Source organism: Epinephelus lanceolatus, chromosome 22 (assembly GCF_041903045.1).
Source record: "Epinephelus lanceolatus isolate andai-2023 chromosome 22, ASM4190304v1, whole genome shotgun sequence".
Classification (NCBI taxonomy): Eukaryota; Metazoa; Chordata; class Actinopteri; order Perciformes; family Serranidae; genus Epinephelus; species Epinephelus lanceolatus.
In genome coordinates this window covers 32,122,153-32,146,627 of record NC_135755.1, presented here as the reverse complement: position 1 = coordinate 32,146,627, position 24,475 = coordinate 32,122,153, and the positions used below count along the sequence as shown (strand labels likewise).

The window sequence follows — 24,475 nt, the reverse complement described above, 5'->3', positions numbered from 1 at the left end:
TTACCATCTATAAATGGCGTGCGTGCATGCTCTTCCATGGCTTACGGCCATACCACCCTGAATACGCCCGATCTCGTCTGATCTCGGAAGCTAAGCAGGGTCGGGCCGGGTCAGTACTTGGATGGGAGACCGCCTGGGAATACCCGGTGCTGTAAGCTTTTTATTCTCACCTTTCATCAGCAGAGGGCGCTGCTCCTCCTTTACTGGAGCCAGCTCCTTGGAAAACAGCACCAGTGGACAAACTCTCTTTTTTTTTTTTTTTTAATTTGTCAGTGAGTATATGTGCATTAACTGAAAACTAAATGGCGTGTGGGTCTTGTCATGGCGCTTGTTGAGTGCAGGAAAATGACAGATTACCATTTGCCATCCACCCTTGCTGATGTTTTACCATCTATAAATGGCGTGCGTGCATGCTCTTCCATGGCTTACGGCCATACCACCCTGAATACGCCCGATCTCGTCCGATCTCGGAAGCTAAGCAGGGTCGGGCCGGGTCAGTACTTGGATGGGAGACCGCCTGGGAATACCCGGTGCTGTAAGCTTTTTATTCTCACCTTTCATCAGCAGAGGGCGCTGCTCCTCCTTTACTGGAGCCAGCTCCTTGGAAAACAGCACCAGTGGACAAACTCTCCTTTTTTTCCCTTTTTTTTCCTTTTTTGTTTTTTTTAATTTCTCAATGAGTATATGTGCATTAACTCAAAACTAAATGGCGTGTGGGTCTTGTCATGGTGCTTGTTGAGTGCAGGAAAATGACAGATTACCATTTGCCATCCACCCTTGCTGATGTTTTACCATCTATAAATGGCGTGCGTGCATGCTCTTCCATGGCTTAAGGCCATACCACCCTGAATACGCCCGATCTCGTCCGATCTCGGAAGCTAAGCAGGGTCGGGCCGGGTCAGTACTTGGATGGGAGACCGCCTGGGAATACCCGGTGCTGTAAGCTTTTTATTCTCACCTTTCATCAGCAGAGGGCGCTGCTCCTCCTTTATTGGAGCCAGCTCCTTGGAAAACAGCACCAGTGGACAAACTCTCTTTTTTTTTTTGTTTTAATTTGTCAGTGAGTATATGTGCATTAACTGAAAACTAAATGGCGTGTGGGTCTTGTCATGGCGCTTGTTGAGTGCAGGAAAATAACAGATTACCATTTGCCATCCACCCTTGCTGATGTTTTACCATCTATAAATGGCGTGCGTGCATGCTCTTCCATGGCTTACGGCCATACCACCCTGAATACGCCCGATCTCGTCCGATCTCGGAAGCTAAGCAGGGTCGGGCCGGGTCAGTACTTGGATGGGAGACCGCCTGGGAATACCCGGTGCTGTAAGCTTTTTATTCTCACCTTTCATCAGCAGAGGGCGCTGCTCCTCCTTTACTGGAGCCAGCTCCTTGGAAAACAGCACCAGTGGACAAACTCTCTTTTTTTCCCTTTTTTTTCCTTTTTTGTTTTTTTTAATTTCTCAATGAGTATATGTGCATTAACTCAAAACTAAATGGCGTGTGGGTCTTGTCATGGTGCTTGTTGAGTGCAGGAAAATGACAGATTACCATTTGCCATCCACCCTTGCTGATGTTTTACCATCTATAAATGGCGTGCGTGCATGCTCTTCCATGGCTTACGGCCATACCACCCTGAATACGCCCGATCTCGTCCGATCTCGGAAGCTAAGCAGGGTCAGGCCGGGTCAGTACTTGGATGGGAGACCGCCTGGGAATACCTGGTGCTGTAAGCTTTTTATTCTCACCTTTCATCAGCAGAGGGCGCTGCTCCTCCTTTACTGGAGCCAGCTCCTTGGAAAACAGCACCAGTGGACAAACTCTCTTTTTTTTTTTTTTTTAATTTATCAGTGAGTATATGTGCATTAACTGAAAACTAAATGGCGTGTGGGTCTTGTCATGGCGCTTGTTGAGTGCAGGAAAATAACAGATTACCATTTGCCATCCACCCTTGCTGATGTTTTACCATCTATAAATGGCGTGCGTGCATGCTCTTCCATGGCTTACGGCCATACCACCCTGAATACGCCCGATCTCGTCCGATCTCGGAAGCTAAGCAGGGTCGGGCCGGGTCAGTACTTGGATGGGAGACCGCCTGGGAATACCCGGTGCTGTAAGCTTTTTATTCTCACCTTTCATCAGCAGAGGGCGCTGCTCCTCCTTTACTGGAGCCAGCTCCTTGGAAAACAGCACCAGTGGACAAACTCTCCTTTTTTTCCCTTTTTTTTCCTTTTTTGTTTTTTTTAATTTCTCAATGAGTATATGTGCATTAACTCAAAACTAAATGGCGTGTGGGTCTTGTCATGGTGCTTGTTGAGTGCAGGAAAATGACAGATTACCATTTGCCATCCACCCTTGCTGATGTTTTACCATCTATAAATGGCGTGCGTGCATGCTCTTCCATGGCTTACGGCCATACCACCCTGAATACGCCCGATCTCGTCCGATCTCGGAAGCTAAGCAGGGTCGGGCCGGGTCAGTACTTGGATGGGAGACCGCCTGGGAATACCCGGTGCTGTAAGCTTTTTATTCTCACCTTTCATCAGCAGAGGGCGCTGCTCCTCCTTTACTGGAGCCAGCTCCTTGGAAAACAGCACCAGTGGACAAACTCTACTTTTTTTCCCTTTTTTTTCCTTTTTTGTTTTTTTTAATTTCTCAATGAGTATATGTGCATTAACTCAAAACTAAATGGCATGTGGGTCTTGTCATGGTGCTTGTTGAGTGCAGGAAAATGACAGATTACCATTTGCCATCCACCCTTGCTGCTGTTTTACCATCTATAAATGGCGTACGTACATGCTCTTCCATTGCTTACGGCCATACCACCCTGAATACGCCCGATCTCGTCCGATCTCGGAAGCTAAGCAGGGTCGGGCCGGGTCAGTACTTGCATGGGAGACCGCCTGGGAATACCCGGTGCTGTAAGCTTTTTATTCTCACCTTTCATCAGCAGAGGGCGCTGCTCCTCCTTTACTGGAGCCAGCTCCTTGGAAAACAGCACCAGTGGACAAACTCTCTTTTTTTTTTGTTTTAATTTGTCAGTGAGTATATGTGCATTAACTGAAAACTAAATGGCGTGTGGGTCTTGTCATGGTGCTTGTTGAGTGCAGGAAAATGACAGATTACCATTTGCCATCCACCCTTGCTGATGTTTTACCATCTATAAATGGCGTGCGTGCATGTTCTTCCATGGCTTACGGCCATACCACCCTGAATACGCCCGATCTCGTCCGATCTCGGAAGCTAAGCAGGGTCGGGCCGGGTCAGTACTTGGATGGGAGACCGCCTGGGAATACCCGGTGCTGTAAGCTTTTTATTCTCACCTTTCATCAGCAGAGGGCGCTGCTCCTCCTTTACTGGAGCCAGCTCCTTGGAAAACAGCACCAGTGGACAAACTCTCTTTTTTTTTTGTTTTAATTTGTCAGTGAGTATATGTGCATTAACTGAAAACTAAATGGCGTGTGGGTCTTGTCATGGTGCTTGTTGAGTGCAGGAAAATGACAGATTACCATTTGCCATCCACCCTTGCTGATGTTTTACCATCTATAAATGGCGTGCGTGCATGTTCTTCCATGGCTTACGGCCATACCACCCTGAATACGCCCGATCTCGTCCGATCTCGGAAGCTAAGCAGGGTCGGGCCGGGTCAGTACTTGGATGGGAGACCGCCTGGGAATACCCGGTGCTGTAAGCTTTTTATTCTCACCTTTCATCAGCAGAGGGCGCTGCTCCTCCTTTACTGGAGCCAGCTCCTTGGAAAACAGCACCAGTGGACAAACTCTCCTTTTTTTCCCTTTTTTTTCCTTTTTTGTTTTTTTTAATTTCTCAATGAGTATATGTGCATTAACTCAAAACTAAGTGGCGTGTGGGTCTTGTCATGGTGCTTGTTGAGTGCAGGAAAATGACAGATTACCATTTGCCATCCACCCTTGCTGATGTTTTACCATCTATAAATGGCGTGCGTGCATGCTCTTCCATGGCTTACGGCCATACCACCCTGAATACGCCCGATCTCGTCCGATCTCGGAAGCTAAGCAGGGTCGGGCCGGGTCAGTACTTGGATGGGAGACCGCCTGGGAATACCCGGTGCTGTAAGCTTTTTATTCTCACCTTTCATCAGCAGAGGGCGCTGCTCCTCCTTTACTGGAACCAGCTCCTTGGAAAACAGCACCAGTGGACAAACTCTCCTTTTTTTCCCTTTTTGTTCCTTTTTTGTTTTTTTTAATTTCTCAATAAGTATATGTGCATTAACTCAAAACTAAATGGCGTGTGGGTCTTGTCATGGTGCTTGTTGAGTGCAGGAAAATGACAGATTACCATTTGCCATCCACCCTTGCTGATGTTTTACCATCTATAAATGGCGTGCGTGCATGCTCTTCCATGGCTTACGGCCATACCACCCTGAATACGCCCGATCTCGTCCGATCTCGGAAGCTAAGCAGGGTCGGGCCGGGTCAGTACTTGGATGGGAGACCGCCTGGGAATACCCGGTGCTGTAAGCTTTTTATTCTCACCTTTCATCAGCAGAGGGCGCTGCTCCTCCTTTACTGGAGCCAGCTCCTTGGAAAACAGTACCAGTGGACAAACTCTCCTTTTTTTCCCTTTTTTTTCCTTTTTTGTTTTTTTTCAATTTCTCAATGAGTATGTGTGCATTAACTCAAAACTAAATGGCGTGTGGGTCTTGTCATGGTGCTTGTTGAGTGCAGGAAAATGACAGATTACCATTTGCCATCCACCCTTGCTGATGTTTTACCATCTATAAATGGCGTGCGTGCATGCTCTTCCATGGCTTACGGCCATACCACCCTGAATACGCCCGATCTCGTCTGATCTCGGAAGCTAAGCAGGGTCGGGCCGGGTCAGTACTTGGATGGGAGACCGCCTGGGAATACCCGGTGCTGTAAGCTTTTTATTCTCACCTTTCATCAGCAGAGGGCGCTGCTCCTCCTTTACTGGAGCCAGCTCCTTGGAAAACAGCACCAGTGGACAAACTCTCTTTTTTTTTTTTTTTAATTTGTCAGTGAGTATATGTGCATTAACTGAAAACTAAATGGCGTGTGGGTCTTGTCATGGCGCTTGTTGAGTGCAGGAAAATGACAGATTACCATTTGCCATCCACCCTTGCCGATGTTTTACCATCTATAAATGGCGTGCGTGCATGCTCTTCCATGGCTTACGGCCATACCACCCTGAATACGCCCGATCTCGTCCGATCTCGGAAGCTAAGCAGGGTCGGGCCGGGTCAGTACTTGGATGGGAGACCGCCTGGGAATACCCGGTGCTGTAAGCTTTTTATTCTCACCTTTCATCAGCAGAGGGCGCTGCTCCTCCTTTACTGGAGCCAGCTCCTTGGAAAACAGCACCAGTGGACAAACTGTCTTTTTTTTTTTCTTTTTTTTTTTTTTTTAATTTGTCAGTGAGTATATGTGCATTAACTGAAAAATAAATGGCGTGTGGGTCTTGTCATGGCGCTTGTTGAGTGCAGGAAAATGACAGATTACCATTTGCCATCCACCCTTGCTGATGTTTTACCATCTATAAATGGCGTGCGTGCATGCTCTTCCATGGCTTACGGCCATACCACCCTGAATACGCCCGATCTCGTCCGATCTCGGAAGCTAAGCAGGGTCGGGCCGGGTCAGTACTTGGATGGGAGACCGCCTGGGAATACCCGGTGCTGTAAGCTTTTTATTCTCACCTTTCATCAGCAGAGGGCGCTGCTCCTCCTTTACTGGAGCCAGCTCCTTGGAAAACAGTACCAGTGGACAAACTCTCCTTTTTTTCCCTTTTTTTTCCTTTTTTGTTTTTTTTCAATTTCTCAATGAGTATGTGTGCATTAACTCAAAACTAAATGGCGTGTGGGTCTTGTCATGGTGCTTGTTGAGTGCAGGAAAATGACAGATTACCATTTGCCATCCACCCTTGCTGATGTTTTACCATCTATAAATGGCGTGCGTGCATGCTCTTCCATGGCTTACGGCCATACCACCCTGAATACGCCCGATCTCGTCTGATCTCGGAAGCTAAGCAGGGTCGGGCCGGGTCAGTACTTGGATGGGAGACCGCCTGGGAATACCCGGTGCTGTAAGCTTTTTATTCTCACCTTTCATCAGCAGAGGGCGCTGCTCCTCCTTTACTGGAGCCAGCTCCTTGGAAAACAGCACCAGTGGACAAACTCTCTTTTTTTTTTTTTTTTAATTTGTCAGTGAGTATATGTGCATTAACTGAAAACTAAATGGCGTGTGGGTCTTGTCATGGCGCTTGTTGAGTGCAGGAAAATGACAGATTACCATTTGCCATCCACCCTTGCTGATGTTTTACCATCTATAAATGGCGTGCGTGCATGCTCTTCCATGGCTTACGGCCATACCACCCTGAATACGCCCGATCTCGTCCGATCTCGGAAGCTAAGCAGGGTCGGGCCGGGTCAGTACTTGGATGGGAGACCGCCTGGGAATACCCGGTGCTGTAAGCTTTTTATTCTCACCTTTCATCAGCAGAGGGCGCTGCTCCTCCTTTACTGGAGCCAGCTCCTTGGAAAACAGCACCAGTGGACAAACTCTCCTTTTTTTCCCTTTTTTTTCCTTTTTTGTTTTTTTTAATTTCTCAATGAGTATATGTGCATTAACTCAAAACTAAATGGCGTGTGGGTCTTGTCATGGTGCTTGTTGAGTGCAGGAAAATGACAGATTACCATTTGCCATCCACCCTTGCTGATGTTTTACCATCTATAAATGGCGTGCGTGCATGCTCTTCCATGGCTTAAGGCCATACCACCCTGAATACGCCCGATCTCGTCCGATCTCGGAAGCTAAGCAGGGTCGGGCCGGGTCAGTACTTGGATGGGAGACCGCCTGGGAATACCCGGTGCTGTAAGCTTTTTATTCTCACCTTTCATCAGCAGAGGGCGCTGCTCCTCCTTTATTGGAGCCAGCTCCTTGGAAAACAGCACCAGTGGACAAACTCTCTTTTTTTTTTTGTTTTAATTTGTCAGTGAGTATATGTGCATTAACTGAAAACTAAATGGCGTGTGGGTCTTGTCATGGCGCTTGTTGAGTGCAGGAAAATAACAGATTACCATTTGCCATCCACCCTTGCTGATGTTTTACCATCTATAAATGGCGTGCGTGCATGCTCTTCCATGGCTTACGGCCATACCACCCTGAATACGCCCGATCTCGTCCGATCTCGGAAGCTAAGCAGGGTCGGGCCGGGTCAGTACTTGGATGGGAGACCGCCTGGGAATACCCGGTGCTGTAAGCTTTTTATTCTCACCTTTCATCAGCAGAGGGCGCTGCTCCTCCTTTACTGGAGCCAGCTCCTTGGAAAACAGCACCAGTGGACAAACTCTCTTTTTTTCCCTTTTTTTTCCTTTTTTGTTTTTTTTAATTTCTCAATAAGTATATGTGCATTAACTCAAAACTAAATGGCGTGTGGGTCTTGTCATGGTGCTTGTTGAGTGCAGGAAAATGACAGATTACCATTTGCCATCCACCCTTGCTGATGTTTTACCATCTATAAATGGCGTGCGTGCATGCTCTTCCATGGCTTACGGCCATACCACCCTGAATACGCCCGATCTCGTCCGATCTCGGAAGCTAAGCAGGGTCGGGCCGGGTCAGTACTTGGATGGGAGACCGCCTGGGAATACCTGGTGCTGTAAGCTTTTTATTCTCACCTTTCATCAGCAGAGGGCGCTGCTCCTCCTTTACTGGAGCCAGCTCCTTGGAAAACAGCACCAGTGGACAAACTCTCTTTTTTTTTTTTTTTTAATTTATCAGTGAGTATATGTGCATTAACTGAAAACTAAATGGCGTGTGGGTCTTGTCATGGCGCTTGTTGAGTGCAGGAAAATAACAGATTACCATTTGCCATCCACCCTTGCTGATGTTTTACCATCTATAAATGGCGTGCGTGCATGCTCTTCCATGGCTTACGGCCATACCACCCTGAATACGCCCGATCTCGTCCGATCTCGGAAGCTAAGCAGGGTCGGGCCGGGTCAGTACTTGGATGGGAGACCGCCTGGGAATACCCGGTGCTGTAAGCTTTTTATTCTCACCTTTCATCAGCAGAGGGCGCTGCTCCTCCTTTACTGGAGCCAGCTCCTTGGAAAACAGTACCAGTGGACAAACTCTCCTTTTTTTCCCTTTTTTTTCCTTTTTTGTTTTTTTTAATTTCTCAATGAGTATATGTGCATTAACTCAAAACTAAATGGCGTGTGGGTCTTGTCATGGTGCTTGTTGAGTGCAGGAAAATGACAGATTACCATTTGCCATCCACCCTTGCTGATGTTTTACCATCTATAAATGGCGTGCGTGCATGCTCTTCCATGGCTTACGGCCATACCACCCTGAATACGCCCGATCTCGTCCGATCTTGGAAGCTAAGCAGGGTCGGGCCGGGTCAGTACTTGGATGGGAGACCGCCTGGGAATACCCGGTGCTGTAAGCTTTTTATTCTCACCTTTCATCAGCAGAGGGCGCTGCTCCTCCTTTACTGGAACCAGCTCCTTGGAAAACAGCACCAGTGGACAAACTCTCCTTTTTTTCCCTTTTTGTTCCTTTTTTGTTTTTTTTAATTTCTCAATAAGTATATGTGCATTAACTCAAAACTAAATGGCGTGTGGGTCTTGTCATGGTGCTTGTTGAGTGCAGGAAAATGACAGATTACCATTTGCCATCCACCCTTGCTGATGTTTTACCATCTATAAATGGCGTGCGTGCATGCTCTTCCATGGCTTACGGCCATACCACCCTGAATACGCCCGATCTCGTCCGATCTCGGAAGCTAAGCAGGGTCGGGCCGGGTCAGTACTTGGATGGGAGACCGCCTGGGAATACCCGGTGCTGTAAGCTTTTTATTCTCACCTTTCATCAGCAGAGGGCGCTGCTCCTCCTTTACTGGAGCCAGCTCCTTGGAAAACAGTACCAGTGGACAAACTCTCCTTTTTTTCCCTTTTTTTTCCTTTTTTGTTTTTTTTCAATTTCTCAATGAGTATGTGTGCATTAACTCAAAACTAAATGGCGTGTGGGTCTTGTCATGGTGCTTGTTGAGTGCAGGAAAATGACAGATTACCATTTGCCATCCACCCTTGCTGATGTTTTACCATCTATAAATGGCGTGCGTGCATGCTCTTCCATGGCTTACGGCCATACCACCCTGAATACGCCCGATCTCGTCTGATCTCGGAAGCTAAGCAGGGTCGGGCCGGGTCAGTACTTGGATGGGAGACCGCCTGGGAATACCCGGTGCTGTAAGCTTTTTATTCTCACCTTTCATCAGCAGAGGGCGCTGCTCCTCCTTTACTGGAGCCAGCTCCTTGGAAAACAGCACCAGTGGACAAACTCTCTTTTTTTTTTTTTTTTAATTTGTCAGTGAGTATATGTGCATTAACTGAAAACTAAATGGCGTGTGGGTCTTGTCATGGCGCTTGTTGAGTGCAGGAAAATGACAGATTACCATTTGCCATCCACCCTTGCTGATGTTTTACCATCTATAAATGGCGTGCGTGCATGCTCTTCCATGGCTTACGGCCATACCACCCTGAATACGCCCGATCTCGTCCGATCTCGGAAGCTAAGCAGGGTCGGGCCGGGTCAGTACTTGGATGGGAGACCGCCTGGGAATACCCGGTGCTGTAAGCTTTTTATTCTCACCTTTCATCAGCAGAGGGCGCTGCTCCTCCTTTACTGGAGCCAGCTCCTTGGAAAACAGCACCAGTGGACAAACTCTCCTTTTTTTCCCTTTTTTTTCCTTTTTTGTTTTTTTTAATTTCTCAATGAGTATATGTGCATTAACTCAAAACTAAATGGCGTGTGGGTCTTGTCATGGTGCTTGTTGAGTGCAGGAAAATGACAGATTACCATTTGCCATCCACCCTTGCTGATGTTTTACCATCTATAAATGGCGTGCGTGCATGCTCTTCCATGGCTTAAGGCCATACCACCCTGAATACGCCCGATCTCGTCCGATCTCGGAAGCTAAGCAGGGTCGGGCCGGGTCAGTACTTGGATGGGAGACCGCCTGGGAATACCCGGTGCTGTAAGCTTTTTATTCTCACCTTTCATCAGCAGAGGGCGCTGCTCCTCCTTTATTGGAGCCAGCTCCTTGGAAAACAGCACCAGTGGACAAACTCTCTTTTTTTTTTTGTTTTAATTTGTCAGTGAGTATATGTGCATTAACTGAAAACTAAATGGCGTGTGGGTCTTGTCATGGCGCTTGTTGAGTGCAGGAAAATAACAGATTACCATTTGCCATCCACCCTTGCTGATGTTTTACCATCTATAAATGGCGTGCGTGCATGCTCTTCCATGGCTTACGGCCATACCACCCTGAATACGCCCGATCTCGTCCGATCTCGGAAGCTAAGCAGGGTCGGGCCGGGTCAGTACTTGGATGGGAGACCGCCTGGGAATACCCGGTGCTGTAAGCTTTTTATTCTCACCTTTCATCAGCAGAGGGCGCTGCTCCTCCTTTACTGGAGCCAGCTCCTTGGAAAACAGCACCAGTGGACAAACTCTCTTTTTTTCCCTTTTTTTTCCTTTTTTGTTTTTTTTAATTTCTCAATGAGTATATGTGCATTAACTCAAAACTAAATGGCGTGTGGGTCTTGTCATGGTGCTTGTTGAGTGCAGGAAAATGACAGATTACCATTTGCCATCCACCCTTGCTGATGTTTTACCATCTATAAATGGCGTGCGTGCATGCTCTTCCATGGCTTACGGCCATACCACCCTGAATACGCCCGATCTCGTCCGATCTCGGAAGCTAAGCAGGGTCGGGCCGGGTCAGTACTTGGATGGGAGACCGCCTGGGAATACCTGGTGCTGTAAGCTTTTTATTCTCACCTTTCATCAGCAGAGGGCGCTGCTCCTCCTTTACTGGAGCCAGCTCCTTGGAAAACAGCACCAGTGGACAAACTCTCTTTTTTTTTTTTTTTTAATTTATCAGTGAGTATATGTGCATTAACTGAAAACTAAATGGCGTGTGGGTCTTGTCATGGCGCTTGTTGAGTGCAGGAAAATAACAGATTACCATTTGCCATCCACCCTTGCTGATGTTTTACCATCTATAAATGGCGTGCGTGCATGCTCTTCCATGGCTTACGGCCATACCACCCTGAATACGCCCGATCTCGTCCGATCTCGGAAGCTAAGCAGGGTCGGGCCGGGTCAGTACTTGGATGGGAGACCGCCTGGGAATACCCGGTGCTGTAAGCTTTTTATTCTCACCTTTCATCAGCAGAGGGCGCTGCTCCTCCTTTACTGGAGCCAGCTCCTTGGAAAACAGCACCAGTGGACAAACTCTCCTTTTTTTCCCTTTTTTTTCCTTTTTTGTTTTTTTTAATTTCTCAATGAGTATATGTGCATTAACTCAAAACTAAATGGCGTGTGGGTCTTGTCATGGTGCTTGTTGAGTGCAGGAAAATGACAGATTACCATTTGCCATCCACCCTTGCTGATGTTTTACCATCTATAAATGGCGTGCGTGCATGCTCTTCCATGGCTTACGGCCATACCACCCTGAATACGCCCGATCTCGTCCGATCTCGGAAGCTAAGCAGGGTCGGGCCGGGTCAGTACTTGGATGGGAGACCGCCTGGGAATACCCGGTGCTGTAAGCTTTTTATTCTCACCTTTCATCAGCAGAGGGCGCTGCTCCTCCTTTACTGGAGCCAGCTCCTTGGAAAACAGCACCAGTGGACAAACTCTACTTTTTTTCCCTTTTTTTTCCTTTTTTGTTTTTTTTAATTTCTCAATGAGTATATGTGCATTAACTCAAAACTAAATGGCATGTGGGTCTTGTCATGGTGCTTGTTGAGTGCAGGAAAATGACAGATTACCATTTGCCATCCACCCTTGCTGCTGTTTTACCATCTATAAATGGCGTACGTACATGCTCTTCCATTGCTTACGGCCATACCACCCTGAATACGCCCGATCTCGTCCGATCTCGGAAGCTAAGCAGGGTCGGGCCGGGTCAGTACTTGCATGGGAGACCGCCTGGGAATACCCGGTGCTGTAAGCTTTTTATTCTCACCTTTCATCAGCAGAGGGCGCTGCTCCTCCTTTACTGGAGCCAGCTCCTTGGAAAACAGCACCAGTGGACAAACTCTCTTTTTTTTTTTGTTTTAATTTGTCAGTGAGTATATGTGCATTAACTGAAAACTAAATGGCGTGTGGGTCTTGTCATGGTGCTTGTTGAGTGCAGGAAAATGACAGATTACCATTTGCCATCCACCCTTGCTGATGTTTTACCATCTATAAATGGCGTGCGTGCATGTTCTTCCATGGCTTACGGCCATACCACCCTGAATACGCCCGATCTCGGAAGCTAAGCAGGGTCGGGCCGGGTCAGTACTTGGATGGGAGACCGCCTGGGAATACCCGGTGCTGTAAGCTTTTTATTCTCACCTTTCATCAGCAGAGGGCGCTGCTCCTCCTTTACTGGAGCCAGCTCCTTGGAAAACAGCACCAGTGGACAAACTCTCCTTTTTTTCCCTTTTTTTTCCTTTTTTGTTTTTTTTAATTTCTCAATGAGTATATGTGCATTAACTCAAAACTAAGTGGCGTGTGGGTCTTGTCATGGTGCTTGTTGAGTGCAGGAAAATGACAGATTACCATTTGCCATCCACCCTTGCTGATGTTTTACCATCTATAAATGGCGTGCGTGCATGCTCTTCCATGGCTTACGGCCATACCACCCTGAATACGCCCGATCTCGTCCGATCTCGGAAGCTAAGCAGGGTCGGGCCGGGTCAGTACTTGGATGGGAGACCGCCTGGGAATACCCGGTGCTGTAAGCTTTTTATTCTCACCTTTCATCAGCAGAGGGCACTGCTCCTCCTTTACTGGAGCCAGCTCCTTGGAAAACAGCACCAGTGGACAAACTCTCCTTTTTTTCCCTTTTTTTTCCTTTTTTGTTTTTTTTAATTTCTCAATGAGTATATGTGCATTAACTCAAAACTAAATGGCGTGTGGGTCTTGTCATGGTGCTTGTTGAGTGCAGGAAAATGACAGATTACCATTTGCCATCCACCCTTGCTGATGTTTTACCATCTATAAATGGCGTGCGTGCATGCTCTTCCATGGCTTACGGCCATACCACCCTGAATACGCCCGATCTCGTCCGATCTCGGAAGCTAAGCAGGGTCGGGCCGGGTCAGTACTTGGATGGGAGACCGCCTGGGAATACCCGGTGCTGTAAGCTTTTTATTCTCACCTTTCATCAGCAGAGGGCGCTGCTCCTCCTTTACTGGAACCAGCTCCTTGGAAAACAGCACCAGTGGACAAACTCTCCTTTTTTTCCCTTTTTTTTCCTTTTTTGTTTTTTTTAATTTCTCAATAAGTATATGTGCATTAACTCAAAACTAAATGGCGTGTGGGTCTTGTCATGGTGCTTGTTGAGTGCAGGAAAATGACAGATTACCATTTGCCATCCACCCTTGCTGATGTTTTACCATCTATAAATGGCGTGCGTGCATGCTCTTCCATGGCTTACGGCCATACCACCCTGAATACGCCCGATCTCGTCCGATCTCGGAAGCTAAGCAGGGTCGGGCCGGGTCAGTACTTGGATGGGAGACCGCCTGGGAATACCCGGTGCTGTAAGCTTTTTATTCTCACCTTTCATCAGCAGAGGGCGCTGCTCCTCCTTTACTGGAGCCAGCTCCTTGGAAAACAGTACCAGTGGACAAACTCTCCTTTTTTTCCCTTTTTTTTCCTTTTTTGTTTTTTTTAATTTCTCAATGAGTATATGTGCATTAACTCAAAACTAAATGGCGTGTGGGTCTTGTCATGGTGCTTGTTGAGTGCAGGAAAATGACAGATTACCATTTGCCATCCACCCTTGCTGATGTTTTACCATCTATAAATGGCGTGCGTGCATGCTCTTCCATGGCTTACGGCCATACCACCCTGAATACGTCCGATCTCGGAAGCTAAGCAGGGTCGGGCCGGGTCAGTACTTGGATGGGAGACCGCCTGGGAATACCCGGTGCTGTAAGCTTTTTATTCTCACCTTTCATCAGCAGAGGGCGCTGCTCCTCCTTTACTGGAGCCAGCTCCTTGGAAAACAGCACCAGTGGACAAACTCTCCTTTTTTTCCCTTTTTTTTCCTTTTTTGTTTTTTTTAATTTCTCAATAAGTATATGTGCATTAACTCAAAACTAAATGGCGTGTGGGTCTTGTCATGGTGCTTGTTGAGTGCAGGAAAATGACAGATTACCATTTGCCATCCACCCTTGCTGATGTTTTACCATCTATAAATGGCGTGCGTGCATGCTCTTCCATGGCTTACGGCCATACCACCCTGAATATGCCCAATCTCGTCCGATCTCGGAAGCTAAGCAGGGTCGGGCCGGGTCAGTACTTGGATGGGAGACCGCCTGGGAATACCCGGTGCTGTAAGCTTTTTATTCTCACCTTTCATCAGCAGAGGGCGCTGCTCCTCCTTTACTGGAGCCAGCTCCTTGGAAAACAGCACCAGTGGACAAACTCTCCTTTTTTTCCCTTTTTTTTCCTTTTTTGTTTTTTTTAATTTCTCAATGAGTATATGTGCATTAACTCAAAACTAAGTGGCGTGTGGGTCTTGTCATGGTGCTTGTTGAGTGCAGGAAAATGACAGATTACCATTTGCCATCCACCCTTGCTGATGTTTTACCATCTATAAATGGCGTGCGTGCATGCTCTTCCATGGCTTACGGCCATACCACCCTGAATACGCCCGATCTCGTCCGATCTCGGAAGCTAAGCAGGGTCGGGCCGGGTCAGTACTTGGATGGGAGACCGCCTGGGAATACCCGGTGCTGTAAGCTTTTTATTCTCACCTTTCATCAGCAGAGGGCACTGCTCCTCCTTTACTGGAGCCAGCTCCTTGGAAAACAGCACCAGTGGACAAACTCTCCTTTTTTTCCCTTTTTTTTCCTTTTTTGTTTTTTTTAATTTCTCAATGAGTATATGTGCATTAACTCAAAACTAAATGGCGTGTGGGTCTTGTCATGGTGCTTGTTGAGTGCAGGAAAATGACAGATTACCATTTGCCATCCACCCTTGCTGATGTTTTACCATCTATAAATGGCGTGCGTGCATGCTCTTCCATGGCTTACGGCCATACCACCCTGAATACGTCCGATCTCGGAAGCTAAGCAGGGTCGGGCCGGGTCAGTACTTGGATGGGAGACCGCCTGGGAATACCCGGTGCTGTAAGCTTTTTATTCTCACCTTTCATCAGCAGAGGGCGCTGCTCCTCCTTTACTGGAGCCAGCTCCTTGGAAAACAGCACCAGTGGACAAACTCTCCTTTTTTTCCCTTTTTTTTCCTTTTTTGTTTTTTTTAATTTCTCAATAAGTATATGTGCATTAACTCAAAACTAAATGGCGTGTGGGTCTTGTCATGGTGCTTGTTGAGTGCAGGAAAATGACAGATTACCATTTGCCATCCACCCTTGCTGATGTTTTACCATCTATAAATGGCGTGCGTGCATGCTCTTCCATGGCTTACGGCCATACCACCCTGAATATGCCCAATCTCGTCCGATCTCGGAAGCTAAGCAGGGTCGGGCCGGGTCAGTACTTGGATGGGAGACCGCCTGGGAATACCCGGTGCTGTAAGCTTTTTATTCTCACCTTTCATCAGCAGAGGGCGCTGCTCCTCCTTTACTGGAGCCAGCTCCTTGGAAAACAGCACCAGTGGACAAACTCTTTTTTTTTTTTGTTTTAATTTGTCAGTGAGTATATGTGCATTAACTGAAAACTAAATGGCGTGTGGGTCTTGTCATGGCGCTTGTTGAGTGCAGGAAAATGACAGATTACCATTTGCCATCCACCCTTGCTGATGTTTTACCATCTATAAATGGCGTGCGTGCATGCTCTTCCATGGCTTACGGCCATACCACCCTGAATACGCCCGATCTCGTCCGATCTCGGAAGCTAAGCAGGGTCGTGCCGGGTCAGTACTTGGATGGGAGACCGCCTGGGAATACCCGGTGCTGTAAGCTTTTTATTCTCACCTTTCATCAGCAGAGGGCGCTGCTCCTCCTTTACTGGAGCCAGCTCCTTGGAAAACAGCACCAGTGGACAAACTGTCTTTTTTTTTTTCTTTTTTTTTTTTTTTTAATTTGTCAGTGAGTATATGTGCATTAACTGAAAAATAAATGGCGTGTGTGTCTTGTCATGGCGCTTGTTGAGTGCAGGAAAATGACAGATTACCATTTGCCATCCACCCTTGCTGATGTTTTACCATCTATAAATGGCGTGCGTGCATGCTCTTCCATGGCTTACGGCCATACCACCCTGAATACGCCCGATCTCGTCCGATCTCGGAAGCTAAGCAGGGTCGGGCCGGGTCAGTACTTGGATGGGAGACCGCCTGGGAATACCCGGTGCTGTAAGCTTTTTATTCTCACCTTTCATCAGCAGAGGGCGCTGCTCCTCCTTTACTGGAGCCAGCTCCTTGGAAAACAGTACCAGTGGACAAACTCTCCTTTTTTTCCCTTTTTTTTCCTTTTTTGTTTTTTTTCAATTTCTCAATGAGTATATGTGCATTAACTCAAAACTAAATGGCGTGTGGGTCTTGTCATGGTGCTTGTTGAGTGCAGGAAAATGACAGATTACCATTTGCCATCCACCCTTGCTGATGTTTTACCATCTATAAATGGCGTGCGTGCATGCTCTTCCATGGCTTACGGCCATACCACCCTGAATATGCCCAATCTCGTCCGATCTCGGAAGCTAAGCAGGGTCGGGCCGGGTCAGTACTTGGATGGGAGACCGCCTGGGAATACCCGGTGCTGTAAGCTTTTTATTCTCACCTTTCATCAGCAGAGGGCGCTGCTCCTCCTTTACTGGAGCCAGCTCCTTGGAAAACAGCACCAGTGGACAAACTCTTTTTTTTTTTTGTTTTAATTTGTCAGTGAGTATATGTGCATTAACTGAAAACTAAATGGCGTGTGGGTCTTGTCATGGCGCTTGTTGAGTGCAGGAAAATGACAGATTACCATTTGCCATCCACCCTTGCTGATGTTTTACCATCTATAAATGGCGTGCGTGCATGCTCTTCCATGGCTTACGGCCATACCACCCTGAATACGCCCGATCTCGTCCGATCTCGGAAGCTAAGCAGGGTCGTGCCGGGTCAGTACTTGGATGGGAGACCGCCTGGGAATACCCGGTGCTGTAAGCTTTTTATTCTCACCTTTCATCAGCAGAGGGCGCTGCTCCTCCTTTACTGGAGCCAGCTCCTTGGAAAACAGCACCAGTGGACAAACTGTCTTTTTTTTTTTCTTTTTTTTTTTTTTTTAATTTGTCAGTGAGTATATGTGCATTAACTGAAAAATAAATGGCGTGTGTGTCTTGTCATGGCGCTTGTTGAGTGCAGGAAAATGACAGATTACCATTTGCCATCCACCCTTGCTGATGTTTTACCATCTATAAATGGCGTGCGTGCATGCTCTTCCATGGCTTACGGCCATACCACCCTGAATACGCCCGATCTCGTCCGATCTCGGAAGCTAAGCAGGGTCGGGCCGGGTCAGTACTTGGATGGGAGACCGCCTGGGAATACCCGGTGCTGTAAGCTTTTTATTCTCACCTTTCATCAGCAGAGGGCGCTGCTCCTCCTTTACTGGAGCCAGCTCCTTGGAAAACAGTACCAGTGGACAAACTCTCCTTTTTTTCCCTTTTTTTTCCTTTTTTGTTTTTTTTCAATTTCTCAATGAGTATGTGTGCATTAACTCAAAACTAAATGGCGTGTGGGTCTTGTCATGGTGCTTGTTGAGTGCAGGAAAATGACAGATTACCATTTGCCATCCACCCTTGCTGATGTTTTACCATCTATAAATGGCGTGCGTGCATGCTCTTCCATGGCTTACGGCCATACCACCCTGAATACGCCCGATCTCGTCTGATCTCGGAAGCTAAGCAGGGTCGGGCCGGGTCAGTACTTGGATGGGAGACCGCCTGGGAATACCCGGTGCTGTAAGCTTTTTATTCTCACCTTTCATCAGCAGAGGGCGCTGCTCCTCCTTTACTGGAGCCAGCTCCTTGGAAAACAGCACCAGTGGACAAACTCTCTTTTTTTTTTTTTTTAATTTGTCAGTGAGTATATGTGCATTAACTGAAAACTAAATGGCGTGTGGGTCTTGTCATGGCGCTTGTTGAGTGCAGGAAAATGACAGATTACCATTTGCCATCCACCCTTGCTGATGTTTTACCATCTATAAATGGCGTGCGTGCATGCTCTTCCATGGCTTACGGCCATACCACCCTGAATACGCCCGATCTCGTCCGATCTCGGAAGCTAAGCAGGGTCGGGCCGGGTCAGTACTTGGATGGGAGACCGCCTGGGAATACCCGGTGCTGTAAGCTTTTTATTCTCACCTTTCATCAGCAGAGGGCGCTGCTCCTCCTTTACTGGAGCCAGCTCCTTGGAAAACAGCACCAGTGGACAAACTCTCCTTTTTTTCCCTTTTTTTTCCTTTTTTGTTTTTTTTCAATTTCTCAATGAGTATGTGTGCATTAACTCAAAACTAAATGGCGTGTGGGTCTTGTCATGGTGCTTGTTGAGTGCAGGAAAATGACAGATTACCATTTGCCATCCACCCTTGCTGATGTTTTACCATCTATAAATGGCGTGCGTGCATGCTCTTCCATGGCTTACGGCCATACCACCCTGAATACGCCCGATCTCGTCTGATCTCGGAAGCTAAGCAGGGTCGGGCCGGGTCAGTACTTGGATGGGAGACCGCCTGGGAATACCCGGTGCTGTAAGCTTTTTATTCTCACCTTTCATCAGCAGAGGGCGCTGCTCCTCCTTTACTGGAGCCAGCTCCTTGGAAAACAGCACCAGTGGACAAACTCTCTTTTTTTTTTTTTTTTAATTTGTCAGTGAGTATATGTGCATTAACTGAAAACTAAATGGCGTGTGGGTCTTGTCATGGCGCTTGTTGAGTGCAGGAAAATGACAGATTACCATTTGCCATCCACCCTTGCTGATGTTTTACCATCTATAAATGGCGTGCGTGCATGCTCTTCCATGGCTTACGGCCATACCACCCTGAATACGCCCGATCTCGTCCGATCTCGGAAGCTAAGCAGGGTCGGGCCGGGTCAGTACTTGGATGGGAGACCGCCTGGGAATACCCGGTGCTGTAAGCTTTTTATTCTCACCTTTCATCAGCAGAGGGCGCTGCTCCTCCTTTACTGGAGCCAGCTCCTTGGAAAACAGCACCAGTGGACAAACTCTCCTTTTTTTCCCTTTTTTTTCCTTTTTTGTTTTTTTTAATTTCTCAATGAGTATATGTGCATTAACTCAAAACTAAATGGCGTGTGGGTCTTGTCATGGTGCTTGTTGAGTGCAGGAAAATGAGAGATTACCATTTGCCATCCACCCTTGCTGATGTTTTACCATCTATAAATGGCGTGCGTGCATGCTCTTCCATGGCTTAAGGCCATACCACCCTGAATACGCCCGATCTCGTCCGATCTCGGAAGCTAAGCAGGGTCGGGCCGGGTCAGTACTTGGATGGGAGACCGCCTGGGAATACCCGGTGCTGTAAGCTTTTTATTCTCACCTTTCATCAGCAGAGGGCGCTGCTCCTCCTTTACTGGAGCCAGCTCCTTGGAAAACAGCACCAGTGGACAAACTCTCTTTTTTTTTTTGTTTTAATTTGTCAGTGAGTATATGTGCATTAACTGAAAACTAAATGGCGTGTGGGTCTTGTCATGGCGCTTGTTGAGTGCAGGAAAATGACAGATTACCATTTGCCATCCACCCTTGCTGATGTTTTACCATCTATAAATGGCGTGCGTGCATGCTCTTCCATGGCTTACGGCCATACCACCCTGAATACGCCCGATCTCGTCCGATCTCGGAAGCTAAGCAGGGTCGGGCCGGGTCAGTACTTGGATGGGAGACCGCCTGGGAATACCCGGTGCTGTAAGCTTTTTATTCTCACCTTTCATCAGCAGAGGGCGCTGCTCCTCCTTTACTGGAGCCAGCTCCTTGGAAAACAGCACCAGTGGACAAACTCTACTTTTTTTCCCTTTTTTTTTTTTTTTTTAATTTGTCAGTGAGTATATGTGCATTAACTCAAAACTAAATGGCATGTGGGTCTTGTCATGGTGCTTGTTGAGTGCAGGAAAATGACAGATTACCATTTGTCATCCACCCTTGCTGATGTTTTACCATCTATAAATGGCGTGCGTGTATGCTCTTCCATGGCTTACGGCCATACCACCCTGAATACGCCCGATCTCGTCCGATCTCGGAAGCTAAGCAGGGTCGGGCCGGGTCAGTACTTGCATGGGAGACCGCCTGGGAATACCCGGTGCTGTAAGCTTTTTATTCTCACCTTTCATCAGCAGAGGGCGCTGCTCCTCCTTTACTGGAGCCAGCTCCTTGGAAAACAGCACCAGTGGACAAACTCTCTTTTTTTTTTTCTTTTTTTTTTTTTTTAATTTGTCAGTGAGTATATGTGCATTAACTGAAAAATAAATGGCGTGTGGGTCTTGTCATGGCGCTTGTTGAGTGCAGGAAAATGACAGATTACCATTTGCCATCCACCCTTGCTGATGTTTTACCATCTATAAATGGCGTGCGTGCATGCTCTTCCATGGCTTACGGCCATACCACCCTGAATACGCCCGATCTCGTCCGATCTCGGAAGCTAAGCAGGGTCGGGCCGGGTCAGTACTTGGATGGGAGACCGCCTGGGAATACCCGGTGCTGTAAGCTTTTTATTCTCACCTTTCATCAGCAGAGGGCGCTGCTCCTCCTTTACTGGAGCCAGCTCCTTGGAAAACAGTACCAGTGGACAAACTCTCCTTTTTTTCCCTTTTTTTTCCTTTTTTGTTTTTTTTAATTTCTCAATGAGTATGTGTGCATTAACTCAAAACTAAATGGCGTGTGGGTCTTGTCATGGTGCTTGTTGAGTGCAGGAAAATGACAGATTACCATTTGCCATCCACCCTTGCTGATGTTTTACCATCTATAAATGGCGTGCGTGCATGCTCTTCCATGGCTTACGGCCATACCACCCTGAATACGCCCGATCTCGTCCGATCTCGGAAGCTAAGCAGGGTCGGGCCGGGTCAGTACTTGGATGGGAGACCGCCTGGGAATACCCGGTGCTGTAAGCTTTTTATTCTCACCTTTCATCAGCAGAGGGCGCTGCTCCTCCTTTACTGGAGCCAGCTCCTTGGAAAACAGCACCAGTGGACAAACTCTCCTTTTTTTCCCTTTTTTTTCCTTTTTTGTTTTTTTTAATTTCTCAATAAGTATATGTGCATTAACTCAAAACTAAATGGCGTGTGGGTCTTGTCATGGTGCTTGTTGAGTGCAGGAAAATGACAGATTACCATTTGCCATCCACCCTTGCTGATGTTTTACCATCTATAAATGGCGTGCGTGCATGCTCTTCCATGGCTTACGGCCATACCACCCTGAATACGCCCGATCTCGTCCGATCTCGGAAGCTAAGCAGGGTCGGGCCGGGTCAGTACTTGGATGGGAGACCGCCTGGGAATACCCGGTGCTGTAAGCTTTTTATTCTCACCTTTCATCAGCAGAGGGCGCTGCTCCTCCTTTACTGGAGCCAGCTCCTTGGAAAACAGCACCAGTGGACAAACTCTCCTTTTTTTCCCTTTTTTTTCCTTTTTTGTTTTTTTTAATTTCTCAATGAGTATATGTGCATTAACTCAAAACTAAATGGCGTGTGGGTCTTGTCATGGTGCTTGTTGAGTGCAGGAAAATGACAGATTACCATTTGCCATCCACCCTTGCTGATGTTTTACCATCTATAAATGGCGTGCGTGCATGCTCTTCCATGGCTTACGGCCATACCACCCTGAATACGCCCGATCTCGTCCGATCTCGGAAGCTAAGCAGGGTCGGGCCGGGTCAGTACTTGGATGGGAGACCGCCTGGGAATACCCGGTGCTGTAAGCTTTTTATTCTCACCTTTCATCAGCAGAGGGCGCTGCTCCTCCTTTACTGGAGCCAGCTCCTTGGAAAACAGCACCAGTGGACAAACTCTCCTTTTTTTCCCTTTTTTTTCCTTTTTTGTTTTTTTTAATTTCTCAATAAGTATATGTGCATTAACTCAAAACTAAATGGCGTGTGGGTCTTGTCATGGTGCTTGTTGAGTGCAGGAAAATGACAGATTACCATTTGCCATCCACCCTTGCTGATGTTTTACCATCTATAAATGGCGTGCGTGCATGCTCTTCCATGGCTTACGGCCATACCACCCTGAATATGCCCAATCTCGTCCGATCTCGGAAGCTAAGCAGGGTCGGGCCGGGTCAGTACTTGGATGGGAGACCGCCTGGGAATACCCGGTGCTGTAAGCTTTTTATTCTCACCTTTCATCAGCAGAGGGCGCTGCTCCTCCTTTACTGGAGCCAGCTCCTTGGAAAACAGCACCAGTGGACAAACTCTTTTTTTTTTTGTTTTAATTTGTCAGTGAGTATATGTGCATTAACTGAAAACTAAATGGCGTGTGGGTCTTGTCATGGCGCTTGTTGAGTGCAGGAAAATGACAGATTACCATTTGCCATCCACCCTTGCTGATGTTTTACCATCTATAAATGGCGTGCGTGCATGCTCTTCCATGGCTTACGGCCATACCACCCTGAATACGCCCGATCTCGTCCGATCTCGGAAGCTAAGCAGGGTCGGGCCGGGTCAGTACTTGGATGGGAGACCGCCTGGGAATACCCGGTGCTGTAAGCTTTTTATTCTCACCTTTCATCAGCAGAGGGCGCTGCTCCTCCTTTACTGGAGCCAGCTCCTTGGAAAACAGCACCAGTGGACAAACTCTCCTTTTTTTCCCTTTTTTTTCCTTTTTTGTTTTTTTTAATTTCTCAATGAGTATATGTGCATTAACTCAAAACTAAATGGCGTGTGGGTCTTGTCATGGTGCTTGTTGAGTGCAGGAAAATGACAGATTACCATTTGCCATCCACCCTTGCTGATGTTTTACCATCTATAAATGGCGTGCGTGCATGCTCTTCCATGGCTTAAGGCCATACCACCCTGAATACGCCCGATCTCGTCCGATCTCGGAAGCTAAGCAGGGTCGGGCCGGGTCAGTACTTGGATGGGAGACCGCCTGGGAATACCCGGTGCTGTAAGCTTTTTATTCTCACCTTTCATCAGCAGAGGGCGCTGCTCCTCCTTTACTGGAGCCAGCTCCTTGGAAAACAGTACCAGTGGACAAACTCTCCTTTTTTTCCCTTTTTTTTCCTTTTTTGTTTTTTTTCAATTTCTCAATGAGTATGTGTGCATTAACTCAAAACTAAATGGCGTGTGGGTCTTGTCATGGTGCTTGTTGAGTGCAGGAAAATGACAGATTACCATTTGCCATCCACCCTTGCTGATGTTTTACCATCTATAAATGGCGTGCGTGCATGCTCTTCCATGGCTTACGGCCATACCACCCTGAATACGCCCGATCTCGTCTGATCTCGGAAGCTAAGCAGGGTCGGGCCGGGTCAGTACTTGGATGGGAGACCGCCTGGGAATACCCGGTGCTGTAAGCTTTTTATTCTCACCTTTCATCAGCAGAGGGCGCTGCTCCTCCTTTACTGGAGCCAGCTCCTTGGAAAACAGCACCAGTGGACAAACTCTCTTTTTTTTTTTTTTTTAATTTGTCAGTGAGTATATGTGCATTAACTGAAAACTAAATGGCGTGTGGGTCTTGTCATGGCGCTTGTTGAGTGCAGGAAAATGACAGATTACCATTTGCCATCCACCCTTGCTGATGTTTTACCATCTATAAATGGCGTGCGTGCATGCTCTTCCATGGCTTACGGCCATACCACCCTGAATACGCCCGATCTCGTCCGATCTCGGAAGCTAAGCAGGGTCGGGCCGGGTCAGTACTTGGATGGGAGACCGCCTGGGAATACCCGGTGCTGTAAGCTTTTTATTCTCACCTTTCATCAGCAGAGGGCGCTGCTCCTCCTTTACTGGAGCCAGCTCCTTGGAAAACAGCACCAGTGGACAAACTCTCCTTTTTTTCCCTTTTTTTTCCTTTTTTGTTTTTTTTTATTTCTCAATGAGTATATGTGCATTAACTCAAAACTAAATGGCGTGTGGGTCTTGTCATGGTGCTTGTTGAGTGCAGGAAAATGAGAGATTACCATTTGCCATCCACCCTTGCTGATGTTTTACCATCTATAAATGGCGTGCGTGCATGCTCTTCCATGGCTTAAGGCCATACCACCCTGAATACGCCCGATCTCGTCCGATCTCGGAAGCTAAGCAGGGTCGGGCCGGGTCAGTACTTGGATGGGAGACCGCCTGGGAATACCCGGTGCTGTAAGCTTTTTATTCTCACCTTTCATCAGCAGAGGGCGCTGCTCCTCCTTTACTGGAGCCAGCTCCTTGGAAAACAGCACCAGTGGACAAACTCTCTTTTTTTTTTTGTTTTAATTTGTCAGTGAGTATATGTGCATTAACTGAAAACTAAATGG

At 47.4% G+C, this 24,475-nt stretch overlaps 59 non-coding genes and 3 pseudogenes across 59 annotated transcripts; all 62 read left to right on the top strand.

The window, feature by feature from the left end:
* Positions 1 to 39: 39 nt before the first annotated feature.
* Positions 40 to 158, top strand: LOC144460657 (5S ribosomal RNA). Its single transcript, XR_013489375.1, has one exon. It is a non-coding gene; the product is annotated as a 5S ribosomal RNA (ribosomal RNA).
* A 265-nt stretch (positions 159 to 423) lies between these two features.
* LOC144460193 (5S ribosomal RNA) lies at positions 424 to 542 on the top strand. Its single transcript, XR_013488909.1, has one exon. It is a non-coding gene; the product is annotated as a 5S ribosomal RNA (ribosomal RNA).
* A 285-nt stretch (positions 543 to 827) lies between these two features.
* On the top strand, positions 828 to 946 carry LOC144461156 (5S ribosomal RNA). Its single transcript, XR_013489875.1, has one exon. It is a non-coding gene; the product is annotated as a 5S ribosomal RNA (ribosomal RNA).
* Positions 947 to 1,211: 265 nt separating this feature from the next.
* Positions 1,212 to 1,330, top strand: LOC144460192 (5S ribosomal RNA). The gene has a single exon (XR_013488908.1). It is a non-coding gene; the product is annotated as a 5S ribosomal RNA (ribosomal RNA).
* A 284-nt stretch (positions 1,331 to 1,614) lies between these two features.
* LOC144461040 (5S ribosomal RNA) lies at positions 1,615 to 1,733 on the top strand. Its single transcript, XR_013489759.1, has one exon. It is a non-coding gene; the product is annotated as a 5S ribosomal RNA (ribosomal RNA).
* A 265-nt stretch (positions 1,734 to 1,998) lies between these two features.
* LOC144460191 (5S ribosomal RNA) lies at positions 1,999 to 2,117 on the top strand. The gene has a single exon (XR_013488907.1). It is a non-coding gene; the product is annotated as a 5S ribosomal RNA (ribosomal RNA).
* A 285-nt stretch (positions 2,118 to 2,402) lies between these two features.
* LOC144460190 (5S ribosomal RNA) lies at positions 2,403 to 2,521 on the top strand. Its single transcript, XR_013488906.1, has one exon. It is a non-coding gene; the product is annotated as a 5S ribosomal RNA (ribosomal RNA).
* A 285-nt stretch (positions 2,522 to 2,806) lies between these two features.
* Positions 2,807 to 2,925, top strand: LOC144460880 (5S ribosomal RNA). The gene has a single exon (XR_013489599.1). It is a non-coding gene; the product is annotated as a 5S ribosomal RNA (ribosomal RNA).
* A 264-nt stretch (positions 2,926 to 3,189) lies between these two features.
* LOC144460189 (5S ribosomal RNA) lies at positions 3,190 to 3,308 on the top strand. The gene has a single exon (XR_013488905.1). It is a non-coding gene; the product is annotated as a 5S ribosomal RNA (ribosomal RNA).
* A 264-nt stretch (positions 3,309 to 3,572) lies between these two features.
* On the top strand, positions 3,573 to 3,691 carry LOC144460188 (5S ribosomal RNA). Its single transcript, XR_013488904.1, has one exon. It is a non-coding gene; the product is annotated as a 5S ribosomal RNA (ribosomal RNA).
* A 285-nt stretch (positions 3,692 to 3,976) lies between these two features.
* Positions 3,977 to 4,095, top strand: LOC144460187 (5S ribosomal RNA). Its single transcript, XR_013488903.1, has one exon. It is a non-coding gene; the product is annotated as a 5S ribosomal RNA (ribosomal RNA).
* Positions 4,096 to 4,380: 285 nt separating this feature from the next.
* Positions 4,381 to 4,499, top strand: LOC144460186 (5S ribosomal RNA). Its single transcript, XR_013488902.1, has one exon. It is a non-coding gene; the product is annotated as a 5S ribosomal RNA (ribosomal RNA).
* A 286-nt stretch (positions 4,500 to 4,785) lies between these two features.
* LOC144460656 (5S ribosomal RNA) lies at positions 4,786 to 4,904 on the top strand. The gene has a single exon (XR_013489374.1). It is a non-coding gene; the product is annotated as a 5S ribosomal RNA (ribosomal RNA).
* A 264-nt stretch (positions 4,905 to 5,168) lies between these two features.
* LOC144460184 (5S ribosomal RNA) lies at positions 5,169 to 5,287 on the top strand. Its single transcript, XR_013488900.1, has one exon. It is a non-coding gene; the product is annotated as a 5S ribosomal RNA (ribosomal RNA).
* Positions 5,288 to 5,564: 277 nt separating this feature from the next.
* Positions 5,565 to 5,683, top strand: LOC144460183 (5S ribosomal RNA). The gene has a single exon (XR_013488899.1). It is a non-coding gene; the product is annotated as a 5S ribosomal RNA (ribosomal RNA).
* A 286-nt stretch (positions 5,684 to 5,969) lies between these two features.
* On the top strand, positions 5,970 to 6,088 carry LOC144460655 (5S ribosomal RNA). The gene has a single exon (XR_013489373.1). It is a non-coding gene; the product is annotated as a 5S ribosomal RNA (ribosomal RNA).
* A 265-nt stretch (positions 6,089 to 6,353) lies between these two features.
* LOC144460182 (5S ribosomal RNA) lies at positions 6,354 to 6,472 on the top strand. Its single transcript, XR_013488898.1, has one exon. It is a non-coding gene; the product is annotated as a 5S ribosomal RNA (ribosomal RNA).
* Positions 6,473 to 6,757: 285 nt separating this feature from the next.
* Positions 6,758 to 6,876, top strand: LOC144461155 (5S ribosomal RNA). Its single transcript, XR_013489874.1, has one exon. It is a non-coding gene; the product is annotated as a 5S ribosomal RNA (ribosomal RNA).
* A 265-nt stretch (positions 6,877 to 7,141) lies between these two features.
* On the top strand, positions 7,142 to 7,260 carry LOC144460181 (5S ribosomal RNA). Its single transcript, XR_013488897.1, has one exon. It is a non-coding gene; the product is annotated as a 5S ribosomal RNA (ribosomal RNA).
* Positions 7,261 to 7,544: 284 nt separating this feature from the next.
* Positions 7,545 to 7,663, top strand: LOC144460552 (5S ribosomal RNA). The gene has a single exon (XR_013489269.1). It is a non-coding gene; the product is annotated as a 5S ribosomal RNA (ribosomal RNA).
* A 265-nt stretch (positions 7,664 to 7,928) lies between these two features.
* LOC144460180 (5S ribosomal RNA) lies at positions 7,929 to 8,047 on the top strand. The gene has a single exon (XR_013488896.1). It is a non-coding gene; the product is annotated as a 5S ribosomal RNA (ribosomal RNA).
* Positions 8,048 to 8,332: 285 nt separating this feature from the next.
* Positions 8,333 to 8,451, top strand: LOC144461033 (5S ribosomal RNA). The gene has a single exon (XR_013489752.1). It is a non-coding gene; the product is annotated as a 5S ribosomal RNA (ribosomal RNA).
* Positions 8,452 to 8,736: 285 nt separating this feature from the next.
* Positions 8,737 to 8,855, top strand: LOC144460179 (5S ribosomal RNA). The gene has a single exon (XR_013488895.1). It is a non-coding gene; the product is annotated as a 5S ribosomal RNA (ribosomal RNA).
* A 286-nt stretch (positions 8,856 to 9,141) lies between these two features.
* On the top strand, positions 9,142 to 9,260 carry LOC144460654 (5S ribosomal RNA). Its single transcript, XR_013489372.1, has one exon. It is a non-coding gene; the product is annotated as a 5S ribosomal RNA (ribosomal RNA).
* Positions 9,261 to 9,525: 265 nt separating this feature from the next.
* On the top strand, positions 9,526 to 9,644 carry LOC144460178 (5S ribosomal RNA). The gene has a single exon (XR_013488894.1). It is a non-coding gene; the product is annotated as a 5S ribosomal RNA (ribosomal RNA).
* A 285-nt stretch (positions 9,645 to 9,929) lies between these two features.
* LOC144461154 (5S ribosomal RNA) lies at positions 9,930 to 10,048 on the top strand. Its single transcript, XR_013489873.1, has one exon. It is a non-coding gene; the product is annotated as a 5S ribosomal RNA (ribosomal RNA).
* A 265-nt stretch (positions 10,049 to 10,313) lies between these two features.
* Positions 10,314 to 10,432, top strand: LOC144460177 (5S ribosomal RNA). Its single transcript, XR_013488893.1, has one exon. It is a non-coding gene; the product is annotated as a 5S ribosomal RNA (ribosomal RNA).
* A 284-nt stretch (positions 10,433 to 10,716) lies between these two features.
* LOC144460540 (5S ribosomal RNA) lies at positions 10,717 to 10,835 on the top strand. Its single transcript, XR_013489258.1, has one exon. It is a non-coding gene; the product is annotated as a 5S ribosomal RNA (ribosomal RNA).
* Positions 10,836 to 11,100: 265 nt separating this feature from the next.
* On the top strand, positions 11,101 to 11,219 carry LOC144460176 (5S ribosomal RNA). Its single transcript, XR_013488892.1, has one exon. It is a non-coding gene; the product is annotated as a 5S ribosomal RNA (ribosomal RNA).
* A 285-nt stretch (positions 11,220 to 11,504) lies between these two features.
* Positions 11,505 to 11,623, top strand: LOC144460175 (5S ribosomal RNA). Its single transcript, XR_013488891.1, has one exon. It is a non-coding gene; the product is annotated as a 5S ribosomal RNA (ribosomal RNA).
* Positions 11,624 to 11,908: 285 nt separating this feature from the next.
* On the top strand, positions 11,909 to 12,027 carry LOC144460879 (5S ribosomal RNA). The gene has a single exon (XR_013489598.1). It is a non-coding gene; the product is annotated as a 5S ribosomal RNA (ribosomal RNA).
* Positions 12,028 to 12,292: 265 nt separating this feature from the next.
* On the top strand, positions 12,293 to 12,401 carry LOC144461284 (5S ribosomal RNA; annotated as a pseudogene).
* A 285-nt stretch (positions 12,402 to 12,686) lies between these two features.
* On the top strand, positions 12,687 to 12,805 carry LOC144460173 (5S ribosomal RNA). Its single transcript, XR_013488889.1, has one exon. It is a non-coding gene; the product is annotated as a 5S ribosomal RNA (ribosomal RNA).
* A 285-nt stretch (positions 12,806 to 13,090) lies between these two features.
* LOC144460172 (5S ribosomal RNA) lies at positions 13,091 to 13,209 on the top strand. The gene has a single exon (XR_013488888.1). It is a non-coding gene; the product is annotated as a 5S ribosomal RNA (ribosomal RNA).
* A 285-nt stretch (positions 13,210 to 13,494) lies between these two features.
* On the top strand, positions 13,495 to 13,613 carry LOC144460171 (5S ribosomal RNA). Its single transcript, XR_013488887.1, has one exon. It is a non-coding gene; the product is annotated as a 5S ribosomal RNA (ribosomal RNA).
* Positions 13,614 to 13,898: 285 nt separating this feature from the next.
* Positions 13,899 to 14,007, top strand: LOC144461288 (5S ribosomal RNA; annotated as a pseudogene).
* Positions 14,008 to 14,292: 285 nt separating this feature from the next.
* Positions 14,293 to 14,411, top strand: LOC144461210 (5S ribosomal RNA). The gene has a single exon (XR_013489929.1). It is a non-coding gene; the product is annotated as a 5S ribosomal RNA (ribosomal RNA).
* A 285-nt stretch (positions 14,412 to 14,696) lies between these two features.
* On the top strand, positions 14,697 to 14,815 carry LOC144460170 (5S ribosomal RNA). The gene has a single exon (XR_013488886.1). It is a non-coding gene; the product is annotated as a 5S ribosomal RNA (ribosomal RNA).
* Positions 14,816 to 15,100: 285 nt separating this feature from the next.
* Positions 15,101 to 15,209, top strand: LOC144461287 (5S ribosomal RNA; annotated as a pseudogene).
* A 285-nt stretch (positions 15,210 to 15,494) lies between these two features.
* LOC144461209 (5S ribosomal RNA) lies at positions 15,495 to 15,613 on the top strand. The gene has a single exon (XR_013489928.1). It is a non-coding gene; the product is annotated as a 5S ribosomal RNA (ribosomal RNA).
* Positions 15,614 to 15,877: 264 nt separating this feature from the next.
* Positions 15,878 to 15,996, top strand: LOC144461159 (5S ribosomal RNA). Its single transcript, XR_013489878.1, has one exon. It is a non-coding gene; the product is annotated as a 5S ribosomal RNA (ribosomal RNA).
* Positions 15,997 to 16,273: 277 nt separating this feature from the next.
* Positions 16,274 to 16,392, top strand: LOC144460169 (5S ribosomal RNA). The gene has a single exon (XR_013488885.1). It is a non-coding gene; the product is annotated as a 5S ribosomal RNA (ribosomal RNA).
* Positions 16,393 to 16,678: 286 nt separating this feature from the next.
* On the top strand, positions 16,679 to 16,797 carry LOC144461207 (5S ribosomal RNA). Its single transcript, XR_013489926.1, has one exon. It is a non-coding gene; the product is annotated as a 5S ribosomal RNA (ribosomal RNA).
* A 264-nt stretch (positions 16,798 to 17,061) lies between these two features.
* On the top strand, positions 17,062 to 17,180 carry LOC144461158 (5S ribosomal RNA). Its single transcript, XR_013489877.1, has one exon. It is a non-coding gene; the product is annotated as a 5S ribosomal RNA (ribosomal RNA).
* A 277-nt stretch (positions 17,181 to 17,457) lies between these two features.
* LOC144460168 (5S ribosomal RNA) lies at positions 17,458 to 17,576 on the top strand. Its single transcript, XR_013488884.1, has one exon. It is a non-coding gene; the product is annotated as a 5S ribosomal RNA (ribosomal RNA).
* A 286-nt stretch (positions 17,577 to 17,862) lies between these two features.
* On the top strand, positions 17,863 to 17,981 carry LOC144460653 (5S ribosomal RNA). The gene has a single exon (XR_013489371.1). It is a non-coding gene; the product is annotated as a 5S ribosomal RNA (ribosomal RNA).
* A 264-nt stretch (positions 17,982 to 18,245) lies between these two features.
* Positions 18,246 to 18,364, top strand: LOC144460167 (5S ribosomal RNA). Its single transcript, XR_013488883.1, has one exon. It is a non-coding gene; the product is annotated as a 5S ribosomal RNA (ribosomal RNA).
* A 286-nt stretch (positions 18,365 to 18,650) lies between these two features.
* Positions 18,651 to 18,769, top strand: LOC144460651 (5S ribosomal RNA). Its single transcript, XR_013489369.1, has one exon. It is a non-coding gene; the product is annotated as a 5S ribosomal RNA (ribosomal RNA).
* Positions 18,770 to 19,034: 265 nt separating this feature from the next.
* LOC144460166 (5S ribosomal RNA) lies at positions 19,035 to 19,153 on the top strand. The gene has a single exon (XR_013488882.1). It is a non-coding gene; the product is annotated as a 5S ribosomal RNA (ribosomal RNA).
* A 285-nt stretch (positions 19,154 to 19,438) lies between these two features.
* Positions 19,439 to 19,557, top strand: LOC144461152 (5S ribosomal RNA). Its single transcript, XR_013489871.1, has one exon. It is a non-coding gene; the product is annotated as a 5S ribosomal RNA (ribosomal RNA).
* Positions 19,558 to 19,822: 265 nt separating this feature from the next.
* Positions 19,823 to 19,941, top strand: LOC144460165 (5S ribosomal RNA). The gene has a single exon (XR_013488881.1). It is a non-coding gene; the product is annotated as a 5S ribosomal RNA (ribosomal RNA).
* Positions 19,942 to 20,218: 277 nt separating this feature from the next.
* On the top strand, positions 20,219 to 20,337 carry LOC144460878 (5S ribosomal RNA). Its single transcript, XR_013489597.1, has one exon. It is a non-coding gene; the product is annotated as a 5S ribosomal RNA (ribosomal RNA).
* A 276-nt stretch (positions 20,338 to 20,613) lies between these two features.
* On the top strand, positions 20,614 to 20,732 carry LOC144460164 (5S ribosomal RNA). Its single transcript, XR_013488880.1, has one exon. It is a non-coding gene; the product is annotated as a 5S ribosomal RNA (ribosomal RNA).
* Positions 20,733 to 21,017: 285 nt separating this feature from the next.
* Positions 21,018 to 21,136, top strand: LOC144460162 (5S ribosomal RNA). The gene has a single exon (XR_013488878.1). It is a non-coding gene; the product is annotated as a 5S ribosomal RNA (ribosomal RNA).
* A 285-nt stretch (positions 21,137 to 21,421) lies between these two features.
* Positions 21,422 to 21,540, top strand: LOC144460161 (5S ribosomal RNA). Its single transcript, XR_013488877.1, has one exon. It is a non-coding gene; the product is annotated as a 5S ribosomal RNA (ribosomal RNA).
* A 285-nt stretch (positions 21,541 to 21,825) lies between these two features.
* On the top strand, positions 21,826 to 21,944 carry LOC144460160 (5S ribosomal RNA). The gene has a single exon (XR_013488876.1). It is a non-coding gene; the product is annotated as a 5S ribosomal RNA (ribosomal RNA).
* A 285-nt stretch (positions 21,945 to 22,229) lies between these two features.
* Positions 22,230 to 22,348, top strand: LOC144461206 (5S ribosomal RNA). The gene has a single exon (XR_013489925.1). It is a non-coding gene; the product is annotated as a 5S ribosomal RNA (ribosomal RNA).
* A 263-nt stretch (positions 22,349 to 22,611) lies between these two features.
* On the top strand, positions 22,612 to 22,730 carry LOC144460159 (5S ribosomal RNA). The gene has a single exon (XR_013488875.1). It is a non-coding gene; the product is annotated as a 5S ribosomal RNA (ribosomal RNA).
* Positions 22,731 to 23,015: 285 nt separating this feature from the next.
* LOC144461151 (5S ribosomal RNA) lies at positions 23,016 to 23,134 on the top strand. Its single transcript, XR_013489870.1, has one exon. It is a non-coding gene; the product is annotated as a 5S ribosomal RNA (ribosomal RNA).
* A 286-nt stretch (positions 23,135 to 23,420) lies between these two features.
* LOC144460650 (5S ribosomal RNA) lies at positions 23,421 to 23,539 on the top strand. The gene has a single exon (XR_013489368.1). It is a non-coding gene; the product is annotated as a 5S ribosomal RNA (ribosomal RNA).
* Positions 23,540 to 23,804: 265 nt separating this feature from the next.
* Positions 23,805 to 23,923, top strand: LOC144460158 (5S ribosomal RNA). Its single transcript, XR_013488874.1, has one exon. It is a non-coding gene; the product is annotated as a 5S ribosomal RNA (ribosomal RNA).
* Positions 23,924 to 24,208: 285 nt separating this feature from the next.
* Positions 24,209 to 24,327, top strand: LOC144461150 (5S ribosomal RNA). The gene has a single exon (XR_013489869.1). It is a non-coding gene; the product is annotated as a 5S ribosomal RNA (ribosomal RNA).
* The last annotated feature ends 148 nt before the right edge of the window (positions 24,328 to 24,475 follow it).